At 39.6% G+C, this 17,609-nt stretch overlaps 1 protein-coding gene across 13 annotated transcripts in view; it reads right to left on the bottom strand.

Annotated features, from left to right (window-relative positions):
• rbfox1 (RNA binding fox-1 homolog 1) overlaps positions 1-17,609 on the bottom strand; it is a 567,561-nt gene that overhangs the window by 65,427 nt on the left and 484,525 nt on the right. The gene's annotated exons all lie outside the window — the stretch shown is intronic.

Raw genomic sequence — 17,609 nt, 5'->3', positions numbered from 1 at the left:
GCATAAATCTGACTGGGGTTGAGACCTTCACCAGCCAATACATGCTTCTCAGATGGTCGTTCTTCGAACTTTGGTGAGTTTGTGAGCTTTAAGATGTAATGTAGAAACAACATAAGCACTAACAAAGATATGTTGTATTTTATCATGTTAAGGCATTTAAACAACAGATTGTTATTAAAGGGCAAAGGGAACAGATCAAAGGAGCAATGGAATATGTTTTGGAATTCATTTTGTAGAATTGAATTCTATGAATTCAGCATAAGGCTGCAGAGGTAACTGGGACTTGTGCCACTTAGCCCTCAAAGAACGACCTATCGTATTTCTGCAACATCATTTTGAGCTTACATCGCCTGCCTACATACAGGTGGAAAGCTGAATCAGTGCCTTTAAATAAATATCTTTATAAACTCTCTGTAAGCTTATACATGAAGACTGGGAATGCTTTGAAAATAAGTTTTTTGGGGCTGGCAACATTATCCATCAAATGTGAATGTACTATAACAGCATGTTAAAGAGAAACTGACACCATATTTTGCAATAAGTATCAAAACTGGAAAGGCTCAATACATTTACATGTATTAACTTAAAGGAACTAACACTGTAAAAAGAATCAATACATCATCAATACATTTTACAAGTACAGCCTGAAGGACTGACAGAGCTGAGAGAAAATGAGAAACTTTCTTCTACAGCAGCCTGACAAACATTGATGGCTATTTACGTAGCAGTGCCAATTAGGTCAGTTCTCCCACACAGTGCTGAGATCACTTTGTAATGGTACTGACATAATAATTACAGTGACTGGTCATGAGGTGTTGGTATTTTTGTTTTATTATCCAAATATGATATCATAACAGAATTTGTCTGTGTCCGTTCAAAATGGGTCTTTATCCAATATTTTTTCTTGAAAGTCAGCTCCCTGACCAACAAAGCAGAAATTGGAAAAATTTTTTGTGATCATTTGTAGAAAAAAATAAATAAAATAAAATAAAAAATAAAATAAAAATAACATTAATAATTTGTACTGTACGGGGCTCTACAAAATTTTCACCATAGAAACATCAAGCTGCCATTGCAGCACAAATTAAAGCGTCTGGAGTTTAGGAGACAAAGCTGGAACTGAAACAAATGCTTAAATGGTGTTGTCTCTGTTCAGAGATGGCCTGCGGTGGCAGATGTGAATGTGCTCCTTGATCTCTCTCCTGCCACTGACTGCTGGTTGATGACTTTTGATCTCTTAACAGTGGATGCTATGAAAGGTTTTGGTCCAGTATTCACAGACAGCTGATGTTGTCTATTACTGATTTAGCGGTATGACTACTTTTAGAATTTACACTTGATAAGTTTGGGACACTACCTTCATTCTGAGGCAAAATGATAATAATAATAATAATAATAATAATAATAATAATAATAAAATGAATCACTCTCATAAGTAGGATGTGGAATTCTTTTTGATACAGGGACCTCTGTCTTCTGCTTTAAATAACACATATGGACAACTTCTTGCTGATAATTTAGAATATTTATTAACAGCTAAATACTTTGTAACTACTTAATAAATGGATTATTAATCATGAATACAAAAATATTCAAACAAGAGAATGCCCGATCTTAAGTGATTAAAAGGTGATAGTGATGTAAAGCAGATTATTTAATTTTGAGGAATGTGCAGTGTACATGCTCCATTAATTGCTGCTGTACGAATCCCAAATGATGGCTCTGACATTTTCACCAGCATCAGGCCAAGCTTATAAACAGTGTAACATGCTCTCCACAGAATGTACCATTTTAATTTTAATCATGCTCTATTACTTAATGAGTAACTTAACACTAAATTCATTTTCTTGAGTTAGTACATTATGTGTACAGTCACTTTATGATTTAGACTGGTCCAAAACAATAGTGTTCTTTGTAATAGCAATTATTTCCCCTTTTCCAGTAGATTTCAAGTCATTCTATGATCTAGATCCCAAGTAATCTTTGGAAAATCTGTGACCTTGTCTTGTACACCCCTGCGGAACAAAACACCATCACATTCAGTCAGTCATTCAGTCTTCTCCTGAACATGTGCAGCAACTTTGCTGCAGCCACCTCTGAACAGTGTACAGCAGTGATCCAGAGAGTTAATTTTCCTTGTGGTGCAGGGCTAGCAGGAACAGGACAGCACCTCATATTCCTAATGTCACACTACTCCTTATACTGTATACTTCGAAGCACATGCTTCTTCCCTTTCTCTTGTCCTCTTGTCTCTAGTCCTTTGTTCTGTTAGATCAGCATATAAGAAAAGAGTCACCTGGTTGACTGGTGTTCTGGAATTTAGCTAGATATTGGTAAAACAAAGGATATTACTGCTCCTGATTCTTTTGGTAACTGATGTGGCATGAATGTTGTGCAGTTTATTATCCAACATTTGTACAATGGCTAGCAGGATGCTAGTTCAGGAGAAAAAGCCACACAAAAATGTGTGTCTCAATGCTCGCTGATGTTTACATGTCAAAACCTCAATCTGGCAAGCTAGCAGAGGTGGCAGGAAGAGAGTTTACAAACTGTTGAGTTGATTTCCTCATCCTGATTAGCAATCTGCAGCTACCCTCCACTGCCATCTGACACCAGCCACAAAAAGCAGCATCACCACTTGCAAAATAGACAGAGGGCTATAACTTTAACATTTCTGAGCTCTATTTTATACTTCCTGATAGGGAACAGACTAGAATTACCTCCTCACAGTTGTTTGCCATCCTGAACCCACCAAGTTGCAGTTACAGATTGTATCCATGTCTGTGAAAACATGGATGCTTCACACACATCTTCCAGCACAGAAGATCTATACAATCAGCACAGTTTCAAGATGGACACCCAAGATTAATGTCGACCAAATTTCTGCCCTTTCGTTCCTGAATTATGACATTAAGTAATGGCCAGAATAGTGTTTTTGAAGAACATTATGATCTCACAATCAAGTTGACCTTTGACCTTTTGGATATAAAATGTTATCCTTTTATCATTTTCTCCTATTAGATGTTTGTCTGAAATTTTTCTCTTAAAGGGACATTGTGTAACATTTTCAGTTGTTTATTGGCAAAAATTGATGTCTGCATTCATAAATATGTCATCACTGGTGTACTATTACCTCCACCAATAATCTGACTTATTCGCGTAAAAGGAGAATTTCAGATTTGTTTGTACATTGAGCGGGCCATCTTGACAATACATCTGCCAGCAAGGGACATACAGCCCTGCCTGTGGCGTTTTCGTTGAGAGCCAGGCCAGTGCTGCGTGACTGAGAAGCTGAAGGAGAGGAGCAAGAGGCAATTCGCTACTACCCCTCCTGTGTAGGAGCCTGAATGAATACTCCATGAAGTATCGGATGACATGGTTTCATTAATGTTATCATAGCTTTTGGATACACAGCGGCTACTGTTGTTTCAATATGAGTTTGAAACTGTGAGGCCCTGGAGTGTGCTATCCGTTTGAATCCAATATATGATTTCAACGTTAGATGGGAGAAATTCCTACACACTGTGGCTTTAATAAGCATAATTCTTGAGTTATGGCCAAAAATGTGTTTTGTGATGTCACAATGACCTTGACCTTTGACCTCCAATCACCAAATTGTGATCACTTCATCATAAGGTCAAAGTGGACATTTGTGCCAAATTTGAATAATAATCCTTCAAGGCCTTTCTGAGATTGCCTGTTCATGAGAATGAGACAGCTACAAAGACACAGTGAAACTGACCTTTGACCACCAAAATCTAATTAGTTCATTCTTGAGTCCAAGTGGACGTAAATGGTAAATGGTAAATGGTTAATGGATCTGCAATTGTATAGCGCCTTTCTGCTCATCCGACCACTCAAAGCGCTTTTTACACTACGAGTCACATTCACTAATTCACACACACACATTCATACAATGGTGGCCAAGGCTACCATACAAGCTCCAATGTGCTCCTCAGTTTTTAACACACTCACACACCAATGGAACAGCCATCGGGAGCAATTTGGGGTTCAGCATTCCCTCAAGGTGTTCTTCAGATACTGCATTCACGAGAATGAGACAGATAAGGTCACAATGACCATGACCTCTCACCCTTTACCATAAAAATCAAATCCATTCATCCGTGACTCAAAGTGAACATTTGTGGTAAATTAAAAAAAACAAAAAAAAAACACTCATGGCATTCTTGAAGTATTGCATTCACAAGAATTTGACGGATAAGGGCACAGTGACCTTGACCTTTGCCAAAATCTAATCAGTTCATCATTAAGGCCAAGTGGACATTTGTGCCACATTTGAAGAAATTCCTCCAAGGCGTTATTGAGATACCATGTCACAAGAATGGGATGGTCAGACAGACAATCTGAAAACATAATGCCTTTGGCCACAACTTTCATCACTGTGGAGGCATAAAAATCCAGGTATTACATATTATCTCATCGAGAATTCACAGAGACATACTTATATACATAACTCTTGTGTGTTGTAACTTGAAAGAGGGAAAGATCTGAAAGCACACTGTATTTGAATGCGTTTTATTAATATGTAAAGAGAGCATGTTTAAGCAAACAAAGCTCAGCGTAAGTTCAGTCAGAAAGACTTTCTTTGTGCTCATCCATTCACAATTCTCTCCCTTTCACTCCCTCTGCTCCCTTTAATCAGCTGACCTGTAGTTGTTCACTCTTTTAGTTATCCAATCAAACTTTGCCATGATCTCTATCAGCCAATCAGGGTGCTACTTCAAAATTTTACATCTGCTCTCTCTTCTGCTGCTGTCAGCTGTCATTTTTGGCAGAAATGTTGCACCCTCCTCCACCCTGTTCAGCTCCAGCCATCGTATCCAGAGTCCAGGACAAGCTCAACAAAGGCTCATTCCTCTACTCATCCAGATCATCAGCGCTTCTCCGTCCTCTTCTCATCTCATCTTCACCACCTTTGACGACCACCAGTGTCTAGACCCCGGGGGGTTCCCTATTTGACTACAGATTCATCACAATCCCTAATTCATACCATCTCCATTGGGTCTAATCACCAAAACATTTCACACTTTCATTCTTATGTGCACATGTTAATAAATATTCCTTCTACTATATAAAAAAAAATAGTCTCTCCGGTTGAAATATGGTCTGTTAAATTGCTCTTTAATGTCAGATTAGTTCTCACATTAATAACTCATATTATTGTGAGAACACAGTATCAGACCTCAGGCCACAGATCCTTAGAGCCCATGAATTAGAAAGAAGCTATAAATAGTCTATGGGAGACAAGTCTGAACTGGAAAGAGTTAAATATGCAAACACACAGACATAATAGATGCTCATGCACACATATACTGAGTAGCAGCAGCAGTCTGTTTGTCCTTTAGCTCTCAGTGTGAGTGAGATCAATGGCTGTTAAACACAGGAGGACTTCACAGTTTCCTGTTACACTGAGAGAAAGAGTGTGTGTGTGTGTGTGTGTGTGTGTTCCCAAAGCTGTTGGTGTGTCTCTTTGCTGGCTTCTAATCTATTTATGAACAAGTCTTGTTCATAAATTAATAACCCCGTATAGAGACAGGGAAAGATAATATATTATACAGAGCAACACACTCCCATTTTTTACAGGTTTAAGTTAAAGATCTGAGATTTTTTCATGCATGCAATAGATATAATGTGTTTAAAATATCCAGCACTTCTCCTGTTCCAAGATAATTCATCCCCCGGCGCTGTTGCTCAAAACCTAAATGTTTATTTCATGACCATAAGCTGCCGTTTCTGTGAATTTGGCAGTACATCCAACCAGCCTCACAACTGCAGAGCCACACCACCTCAGGACCAGAATCTTGCACCTGCAAGATCGTCTGAGACCAGACACCCAAACAGCTAATGCAACAAATTGTTTGCACAACTGAAGAATTTCTGCACAAACTGTCAGAAACTGTCTCAGGGAAGTTCATTGCTGCTCATTGTTCTCACCAGGGTCTTTATCCAACAACAGTTTGTCATCGTAACCGATCTGTGCAGTTGTGAGGTTGGTTAGATGTACTGTGAATGCAGGTAAATGACATTAGAAATGTATTCTAGTAGCAAAATAAACATTCAGTTCATGGGCAACAGCTCTGGTGGAATACCTGCAGTCAGCATGCCAACAGCCGCCCCCTCAAAACTTGCAACATCTGTGGCATCTTGTGGTGATAGGGCTGACAAACTTTTTTTTTTTTTTTTTAAATCATGATTAATCACTGGATTTCAATAGCTAATTGCACGTTTAAGATTATTTAATTGTGCATTTAAAAACAGTCCATATTTACAAGGTAATGCAATTTTACCAGTCTATTGATTGGGAATCAAAAAATGCAAAAAAATGTACTTTATGGTCCAGACTTTTAGATTCACTTATTTCAGATCAGTGCTGCAATGCTACAACAGTGTAATCTTGAAAACATAAGAGGTAGGAGACAAAGTCAAAATGAGTATTCTGTGAAATACAGTTTTGTTTTTCTGCTTATTTGAAGGGGTTACATTGGATCAGCTGAAAGAGTGCAGCTACTCACTGATGTCCTATGATCCCCGGTTAATGATACAGCATAGAGACAGAGCGCAAGGCGTCATAATCTGAAAGCCATGCCCCCAAAGGGGAAACTTGGCCTGCTTTCCCCTCACACTTCCCCCCTCCGTTTCCAGCCTGCAGAGTTTCCCTAAGTCCAAATGCCGAAAAAGTTGCTGTGTGGTGGGCTGCATGGCCAATAAAAACCCAGAGCTTAGCTTTTATCAGCTGCCGAGCAGAAAAATGGAACCTTGTAGAAGACAAAAGTGGATACAGGTAATAAAACGTGAGGCTTCAACAGGGAATAAACTGTGGGATCCTGACACTCGGTATGCCTAAGCGTGCAGCAAACACTTTGTCAAACCCTCCAAATGTATTTTACAGACTAACAGTTAACTGTATTTATGTATGCTAAGCTAAAGCATTGACAGTATGAATGCAACTTCTGTTATAATTGTGCCCAGCACTCCGCGATTCAAGCAGTCCATTCCAGCGGTCCGCTCTAGCACTTCTATCAATCTACCAGCATGTAGAGGCATGTCTCCAAACAACAATGTGTGCCGGTAGTAGGAGCATGCAGAAATGCTGATCTTCTTAAAAAAGAATCTCCACATCATGTTTTTTTCCAAGACAAGCAAGGTAAGGAGAAGGGACACTGAGGTAGGCCGGCAATATTAAGCTTATCAATATACCGTTGCCTCTCTGGTAGGCATAGCATGCTAAAATAATCCTTTGCCGTCTTATTTTTAGCTAATTATTAGCTAGCTATAGCTAATAATTTTAGCTAGCAAGCCAGCAATTCAGTTGCGGAGACCTGAAAGCGCGACTGCGGAGGCATAATGACAGCAAACGAGTGAAGAAGTGGAGGGGAAAGTGGGCCTCGTTTCCCCTTTGGGGACGTGGCTTTCAGATTATGACACATTGCGCTCTCTCTCTATTTACTTTTCAGGAGTTCCAGTTTAGCCGCTTTCCCTGATTCATACAGCTCCTATTTGCATTAAACTATGGTTCCCCATGACAGTAAGACATATGACTTGTGACAACATGCCAACGTGAAGATGTCTTTTTCATACATCATATACTTGTGCGATAGTGTGTCCATGTTGCTCTCCAGTTACACCTCCAAAAGTCTGAGTGAGGTTTCTTTGAAGTGTTGTAAAGTTTGACTGATTATAACCATACCTCAAACACACATTTAACATGGCTTAATAGTGACACTTTCAAACACAAGTACACAAATTGGCTTCATTAATACTCATACGCAAGATTCACAGACAAAACACTTGTCTTTTGTTGGCCCACAAATAAAACATGCTAATGTTATTAGCACTAGCCTACGGCATTTTATTTTCTATAAATTAGCCTAGTGGCTAGTAGGGTTGTCTTCTGCACATATGAAACAACAGCAACTTTTACCAAAGGTAAGGCTACAATTTTCAGCTCAACTCAAAAGGTTCACTGACAAATTAATACTGGACACGTACTGGACACGTTTTCCCCAAAAATGCAACATGCCATACATTGCATTAATTACCCTAGTGGCTAGCAGAGTTTTCCTCTACATATATGAAGCCAGGAAAAATCACAAGACTTCAAGTGCAGTTCTCCAGTCAGTTTCCACCCGTTTAGCAAGTGCTGTAATTAACCTTTTAGATTTAGTTTCATCCCCAGGCCTGTGGTGATTTGCTCAGTCCAAAATAGTGCTGCATATTTTTGAGTGGCCTTTAATTGTGACCATCCAAAGGCACACCTGTGTAGTAATGATGCTGTTTAATCAGCATCTTGATACCCTTCACCTATCAGGTGGATGGATTATCTTGGAAAAGAAGTGTTCACTAACAAACATTTTAACAAATTTGTGACCAAAATTTGATATAAATACAGCTATTGAATACATAAAAAAGTATTAGGTCTTTAAGTTAAACCTCTAAAAAGGGAGCAAAAACAAAAGTGCTGTGTTTTGATTTTTGTTCGGTGTACATAGGCTATAATGCAATCCAGTACAAAACACACAAAACCTTAAAAGGAATAACAGTTTAATTAAAGTGACACCTCTCTGACACAGTCAAAAAGGTGTTGATTTATTCAGTGCAACATGTGTGACATAAATGTGACATTATTTGGGGGGAGGGGTTCTAGTGATGATGTTTCCATGGTTCTTAGCTTGAATAATAAATGTACTAAACATTAAGATTTCTAACTTGTCCATGTGTAACATACTATAATCACAACCCTACATGAAAGACAGTGGCTTCCATTCCCTCTCTCTCTTACTTTTGCTTATAAACAGTCCCAGGCTTCAAGCTAGCTAAAAATACAGCCTGTGTGTGTGTGTGTATGTGTGTGTGTTTTGTGTGGGTGTGTGAGCCTAAAAAGAAGCAGCATAAGGCCAGCAGACTGCAAGTCTTCCATGGAACGCCTAGGTATATACCGGCACATATGGAAAGGAGTGTACACACACAGCAGCGATTGCCATCTGTGCACAGCTCCTTGTTGGTGGCGACATCCGCCTACACTCCCGGTGAAGGAATAAAACAAACAAACAGTGAGACAAAGCATCTCATCTCATCCCTTTTGGCATAAGAAACTGATACGTGAGGCAAGGCCAGGCTGAATATATCATGGTTTTAGACATATTGGTGATATCAAACTGAGGTTAACATCAGGCTCTCAGAGAATAAAAATGACAATAAATCCTGAAGAAACAATGTGAAAAGGCTGTCTGTTGGGACAAAAAAAAAACAAAAAAAAAAACATGCATTTGAAAGTTATTCTCTAGAATCTGTTAAGAAACAGAAGAAAGGAAGAAAAACAGAGAGTACAGCAACAACGAGTCAGAAGCCTCAGAGCTCTAGATGCTGCAATGTTCTTTACATGTTACATCATTACAGGTGTGTAGCACCAAATTCTGGGCCCTGTGCATCAGCAGTCTCTGTGGGCCCCCTGCCCATCCTCTCTTGATTCATGTCTCTCTCACACACCTTTTAAATTATTTTTACAAAGTCAGTTTCCTTTCTTCCCCTTTTCTTTTCTTTCATTCTTTTATTTTTGGAACCCAGATTTCCTTTTGTTGGGGAAAGAAATGACAGTGTACATTGGTGCTCCAGAAGCATACGTAGTCATCAACTCGGTTCTAGCTACGTTCAGAGATGATCCGTTGTGCAGGGGTGGACTAAACTACCTTGTGCCTTCAAGGGGTGAGAGGGGCCTCAGAAAGCTTCCACTATTGTTTAATACAAAGTTATGTCTTTCAACCAGTTATTCGGCCAATTTTAATGTAATTGTTGCACTAATTAAATAGGGGAAAAAATGCAAACCAAAACAAGCTTTATATTTTAGGCTTTTTCAGGGCCCTCCTCCTATTGATTTTTTTGTTGTTGATTTGCTAGTTAGCCAAATCAAGCCAACATGGAAGTGCCAAAAACTGTAGTTCTTTGAATGGCCACTTGAGGCTGGAAGCCATAGACTTTCATATTAAATTTCCCAACTGTACAGCACAAATAAACATGTTTACAGCCTGGTATAAAAAGGGTTTTAGTCTCTGTAGCTAATTTACACCTTCATGGTTTAAATTTTTAGATACATTTTATCAAGTTATGCATAATTAAGGGTGAGCCACTTGAGTGACAGGCTGTCTGCTGATAGTGTCCTCTGCTTCTCAGTCAACACCACCCCTTGTTCTTTCACAGCGCCAGCCTCTCCACCAAATATGGTCACTTGTGGCTCCAAAAATACAAAATGGTAATGGATGAAAGCCAGAACTCAAGGCTTAAAATCCAATGGGTGATGTCAGGGTAGGTACATCCATTACTTTTACAGTCTGTGGACGAAATGGTAGTTTTCTGGTTTGTTAATTATAACATGGGCCTCATACATAGTGGTCTTTTGTTCTGATCTTCAGCTAGAGCTGATCACTGGAATTAATACACAAAACGTCTACACAAAATCTATGTCATGGTATTTGACATTCTGTACATGACTACAAATAACATAAGCAAGGTGTAAGCATCAGGTGACGTGTACGCTCGTTATTTTTTGTTGGTGACATGTTATGTTTCTCCTCCAAATATGTGTATACACCCACTGAATATTGGACCACTTGATAATGTCTTCTACACTCTCTGTAACAGCACACAGATCTGGAAGTTGGTCACCATTTGTCAAAGTCACTTTGTTTAGGTAGCATTTGCAATATTTGGTGGTTAATATTGCAAATACCCTAAGCCTGACACGCTATTGCACTCTGCCAAACCTCTATTGTCATATTGCATGTGCATCCTTACGATCATTATCACTGTTTACAAACTGTAAAAGGGGGATGATTATTTGTCATAATTCTAAAAGGCTTCCAGTACAGGCGATAAACATATCAGTGCCCTGAGGATGATGCCAGACTTAAGTTCATAGAATCATCTAATTAAAAATGGTTCATCCCATCAGGACCATTAATGTTTTCAATATAATCTGTCCACTAAATTGTGGGTTTCTTGTGTTTGTCAATGCAATGAGCCTGCAATAGAGCTGGCAGCTCTGTGAGGCAGTACTTAGTTTATCTTCTGATGATCATGAATGTCCATACCAAACATGGGAAATCATCAAATATTTCAGTCTGAACCAAAATGGTGACTGGCCAAATCCCATTCCTACAGCCTTACCACTAGTGGATGGGCATTTTAACTAACTTCCATATTTTAGTACTTGGGTATTCAAAAAAATATATAGATATAAAAAAAATCTAATCTAATAATAGAAATGTAAATTGGCATATTTTATGTTGCTGCTAGTACATAGGTTACATGCAGCCCTGGAGAAACATCTCCAAGCAGTTCTCCTCATGGTCAATTCAATGTCTGCCCAGCTAGCATAAGCTAACATAGCAGCAGCTAACATCCGACACACTAAGCCCCTTAAAAGGTCCTAACAAACTCACACCGACACAGAAACAGCTAAACTATTATTAAACCCATTAATAACATTGGTTATGTTAGCCATATGATGCTAACAGTTAGCCCTGTCACTGTGTGAGCAGACTCTCCCCAACTGTCCCTGGCACAAAAATCAAACTCTCAGTAGTCCTCTAGTGTTTTATGATAAATAGAGAGAGAGAAAGCAAGGAGGCGCTGAGCGAATCAATACAGAGTCCTACAATACACAAACCCATTTTAAATAGTAAATGAAAAAGAAAAAAATGGAAAATTCATGTTCACATGTGGGAGGGTGGGCAAATCGAGTGCTAGAGTACTTATCTCCATATCCAACCACTTTTGGGGCGAATCATGTTTGTTCTTAAGGTGCCATCAGAGTAAAATCCCCCCCAAAAAGCGTCTTTCAGTATCCTGAAAAGCGCTACATAAATTATTATTATTACTACACCTCAGATTGGTTATTCCCCTGTGAAGCATGTACGATTTAAGCAAATTCATGGTAACCTGCCCATGAAAATATCACATATCTCATAACAAAAGTTGATATTTTGGGTCCAAAATAGAAAGGGCTCATCCTTTTGGAGCATGAACATGGTCAGTAGATTAGCAATTGGCAATCAGTCTATTGTATTTGCTTGTAAGTTGAACGATGCTGATTTATGACAACACAGGGGGTAAGGATACATTTTGCTAAGGGGAATTTCAGTCTCCAACAAAAAAACAAAAATACTTTCTGATCACTTTTTGCAACCTGATGTCACTCCAATGTCATCAAATACTGGTGCTTGGTCAGTAATTTCTGGCTTCCGACACCAATGAAAAAACCCATTCTTTTACATTGGCATGATACACGGCAGGTCACCGACTGGTACAGCACCCGGCGGCATCAAGGGGTAACAATTTAAGTTCAGGAGTCAAAAGTCAAAGCAGAACAGTCGGGACAGGTGGTGGATGGGTCCAACAATTATCAACTTTCACCCGTGAGGCTGGTGTTTGCCTTTCATATGAATGTAAAGCTAAACCTTGTTCTTTTTTTCTAAACCCAACCACCTGCATTCGTTGTAGAAGGGAAAAAAAAACCATAGTGCATTTATTTTGAAAAAGACTGTGGGCAAACTGTACATTTCCTGTGAAAACAGAAGTGTATTTTGAAAAGAGACAATGCACGTAACAGGCTGAAGTTGACATGGTGTCAACACACCCAGAGTACCTTGCATGCCATACCTCTACTTGCAAAGTCCACAACCATACATCAATATGTGACAAAGTCAGAATGAGAATGTGTTTCTTTTTCTTGTCTCAGACTTTACCCCACCCATCCCCACTATTTCTCTTTTGTTTTCGACATAATATAAAATACCGAATGTCGGGATGGAAATATACAATGCCGTTTCACATATACATACATTATGTGAGTTGATTACAAGTTCATAAAAATCCAGTTTCTCTCTCTCCAACTCAAGCACACGTGGGGCTCACAGTGAGGGAAGAGGAGGTTGACGTTACTCTATAAACACTCCGTCCAGATGAGGTCATTCTTTCTGGATGCATATGCAGCACCCACACTCACAATGCTGAGAGAGAGAGAGAGAGAGAGAGAGAGAGAGAGAGGGAGAGAGATGCCGATATCCGCCTCGGCCACAATACATTATGTAAATAAGTCCATTTACAGGTTTTTAGAATTTGTCATAAGCTTTCTCTGATATCAGGTTAACTTCCTCTAGACTCTTGTAATATAGCAGGCACAGGGGCACTGTATTTTTTTCTCATTACTTTGACAACAAAATGTGCTCAGTGTGGAACATTTTTATAACCAATCACATTCAAAATCAACCACCACATTCATAACTATCTACAGCACACTATGCAAAATTTTAGATGTTTTTTCTATAAATATATTCATGTCCAAAACTGTTACAGTTGTTGTTATGGAGTCCTAGGAGCAAATAATCTCAATACCAGCCTGATTGCATTTTTCAAATTACAAGAGCTATGAATTTAAAGGGAAATTTTGGTTTATTTCAACCCGTCTCCTATCGTCCTAAATTTGTTTCAAGTCACTAGTGACATAGAAATAATAGTCAGCATGTTAGCCATTAGCCTAGATACAGCCATAGCATCAGACCTGTTAAAACTTAATTTTAACAGGTCTGCATCCTTTCAAGTGCAAAGTTAGTCCACTAAACAAGCTTTTTCTCCTCATATCGTTAGGATAAATGTCAGAGAACATATAGAAAACGACATGTAAATGTGTTGTCTTACCTTACCGGTTTGCTGCCATGTTTGTTGCTAAGGCTGCAACCGGTCCCATTCCTTGCAACAGAGGTATTCCTCTTCTGTGGGCATTGGGGTACAGCATTCACAGGTAACGTTACACCACCAATCTCCAGAGCTAAATCCTTCCAGCAGCCATTCCTCCTCTGTCGTCCTCTACCTGTTGTGCCTCTCTCTCTCCCCTCCTCCATTCTTCAATTTCACGAAGCTCTTCGTCAGTGTATTCTGGCTCAAATAAATAAGGGCAGCCATCAAACTCTGCAAAATCAAATTCCTCCTCCACAAAGTCGAAGTCTGGCAAAAAGTCAGCCATTATTCTATAAATCTTTCATAAAATAAATGAATGAACCTTTCAGGCTACTTTCCGGTTCTGCCTTGCAGCAGCTGCGGCTTCTTCTCGCGAGATTTCGGCCGTGCTTTGGGAAGCAGAGGTAAACGGTAAACACACGTAAGGTAAGACAACAACTCTGAAGACCACCTAAATGTGGAATGTTAGTATATAGGCTTTCCACATCGAGAGGCGATGGCCGCCCTTATTTATTTGAGCCAGAATACACTGACGAAGAGCTTCTTGAAATTGAAGAACGGAGGAGGAGAGAGAGAGAGGCGCAACAGGTAACGTTAGAGGACGACAGAGGAGGAATGGCTGCTGGAAGGCTTTAGCTCTGGAGATTGGTGGTGTAACGTTACCTGTGAATGCTGTACCCCAATGCCCACAGAAGAGGAATACCTCTGTTGCAAGGAATGGGACCGGTTGCAGCCTTAGCTAAATGGTAAACAACAAACAAGGCAGCACACCGGTAAGGTAAGACAACACGTTTACATGTCATTTTCTATATGTTCTCTGACATTTATCCTAGCGATATGAGGCGGTCTTTGTGGAGGAAAAGCTTGTTTAGTGGACTAACTTTGCACTTGAAAGGATGCCTGTTCAATTAAGTTTTAACAGGTCTGACGCTACGGCTGTATCTAGGCTAACGGCTAACATGCTAACTATTATTTCTAAGTCACTAGTGACTGGAAACAAATTTAGGACGATAGGAAATGGGTTGAAATAAACCAAAATTTCCCTTTAAGTGGGCTATATCTTAAGTTATTATCAATGTCTTCACAAGCTGAGGGAGGTGAAATAATAATTCAGCACCTGTCGCTGGCTAAAATGACAAATTTACTCAGCCATAGCTACTTAATAATGAATCTGTGAGTTGGCAAAATTGTAAAATTAAACTCTGAAAATCTTGTCTGCATGCCTGTATCTTTACAATATATATATCTTTATCTGCAAACAGATAAAATACAAACATTTTCACCAATCTGACAACTCATCGCTGCAAATACAGCAAACACCACACAATCAAATACCAAAACCCCCTGCAAGTAGCATTAAGCAGCAATTGAAACTATATATATATGTACACTTCTGTTTTCACAGGAAATGTACAGTTTGCCCACAGTCTTTTTCAAAATAAATGCACTATGTTGGTACAACACCGCAAATTGGCGTTTTTTTTTTCCCCTTCTACAACGAATGCAGGTGGTTGGGTTCAGAAAAAAAGAACAAGGTTTAGCTTTACATTCATATGAAAGGCAAACACCAGCCTCACGGGTGAAAGTTGATAATTGTTGGACCCATCCACCACCTGTCCCGACTGTTCTGCTTTGATTTTTGACTCCTGAACTTAAATTGTTACCCCTTGATGCCGCCGGGTGCTTTACCAGTCGGTGACCGGCCATGTATCATGCCAATGTAAAAGAATTGGCTATATATATATACTATATATATGTGTGTGTGTATATATATATATATATGTACAGTACAGGCCAAAAGTTTGGACACACCTTCTCATTCAATGCGTTTTCTTTATTTTCATGACTATTTACATTGTAGATTCTCACTGAAGGCATCAAAACTATGACTGAACACATGTGGAGTTATGTACTTAACAAAAAAAGGTGAAATAACTGAAAACATGTTTTATATTCTAGTTTCTTCAAAATAGCCACCCTTTGCTCTGATTACTGCTTTGCACACTCTTGGCATTCTCTCCATGAGCTTCAAGAGGTAGTCACCTGAAATGGTTTCCACTTCACAGGTGTGCCTTATCAGGGTTAATTAGTGGAATTTCTTGCTTTATCAATGGGGTTGGGACCATCAGTTGTGTTGTGAAGTCAGGTTAATACACAGCCGACAGCCCTATTGGACAACTGTTAAAATTCATATTATGGCAAGAACCAATCAGCTAACTAAAGAAAAACGAGTGGCCATCATTACTTTAAGAAATGAAGGTCAGTCAGTCCGGAAAATTGCAAAAACTTTAAATGTGTCCCCAAGTGGAGTCGCAAAAACCATCAAGCGCTACACTGAAACTGGCACACATGAGGACCGACCCAGGAAAGGAAGACCAAGAGTCACCTCTGCTTCTGAGGATAAGTTCATCCGAGTCACCAGCCTCAGAAATGGCAAGTTAACAGCAGCTCAGATCAGAGACCAGATGAATGCCACACAGAGTTCTAGCAGCAGACCCATCTCTAGAACAACTGTTAAGAGGAGACTGCGAACCAGGCCTTCATGGTCAAATAGCTGCTAGGAAACCACTGCTAAGGAGAGGCAACAAGCAGAAGAGATTTGTTTGGGCCAAGAAACACAAGGAATGGACATTAGACCAGTGGAAATCTGTGCTTTGGTCTGATGAGTCCAAATTTGAGATCTTTGGTTCCAACCGTGTCTTTGTGAGGCGCAGAAAAGGTGAGCGGATGGATTCCACATGCCTGGTTCCCACTGTGAAGCATGGAGGAGGAGGTGTGATGGTGTGGGGGTGTTTTGCTGGTGACACTGTTGGGGATTTATTCAAAATTGAAGGCACACTGAACCAGCATGGCTACCACAGCATCCTGCAGCGACATGCCATCCCATCCGGTTTGCGTTTAGTTGGACGATCATTTATTTTTCAACAGGACAATGACCCCAAACACACCTCCAGGCGGTGTAAGGGCTATTTGACCAAGAAGGAGAGTGATGGAGTGCTGCGGCAGATGACCTGGCCTCCACAGTCACCGGACCTGAACCCAATCGAGATGGTTTGGGGTGAGCTGGACCGCAGAGTGAAGGCAAAGGGGCCAACAAGTGCTAAACACCTCTGGGAACTCCTTCAAGACTGTTGGAAAACCATTTCAGGTGAGTACCTCTTGAAGCTCATGGAGAGAATGCCAAGAGTGTGCAAAGCAGTAATCAGAGCAAAGGGTGGCTATTTTGAAGAAACTAGAATATAAAACATGTTTTCAGTTATTTCACCTTTTTTTGTTAAGTGCATAACTCCACATGTGTTCATTCATAGTTTTGATGCCTTCAGTGAGAATCTACAATGTAAATAGTCATGAAAATAAAGAAAACGCATTGAATGAGAAGGTGTGTCCAAACTTTTGGCCTGTACTGTATATACATATATATATATATATATATATATATATATATATATATACTATATATATGTGTGTGTGTGTGTGTGTGTGTGTGTGTGTGTGTCTTTGGAACACAATTGGGCTCTGAACAGGTTAAAACCCACCAGGTTGCCATCGGCCCGCTTGAGCTAGTTCCAAATATAATGTTAAATGTTAAACTTTGTCAATATGGACATGCTTCACATCATTAGCTTGGTTAGATTTTCCACAATTCAATCATCCAGTCCATTTTACAGAAACCATGAGTGCCAAAGAATAATTCATACAGATTTACTTGCATGGTAAACATGAGAGACAGGGAAACAAGTGCTTCCTTCCCTCCTTTGAAGCGGTCATACAATCTGTATATGTGTTGATTGATTATTCATATTCCTTTAATCCGAAAAGGTGCACCAATTAAAAGAATCAAAAGATTTTTTCATAAA

This window comes from Epinephelus fuscoguttatus, linkage group LG19 (assembly GCF_011397635.1).
Source record: "Epinephelus fuscoguttatus linkage group LG19, E.fuscoguttatus.final_Chr_v1".
In the NCBI taxonomy this organism is placed as follows: Eukaryota; Metazoa; Chordata; class Actinopteri; order Perciformes; family Serranidae; genus Epinephelus; species Epinephelus fuscoguttatus.
Note: the sequence above shows the minus strand (reverse complement) of the source record. Positions and strands in the feature narration are given on the sequence as shown.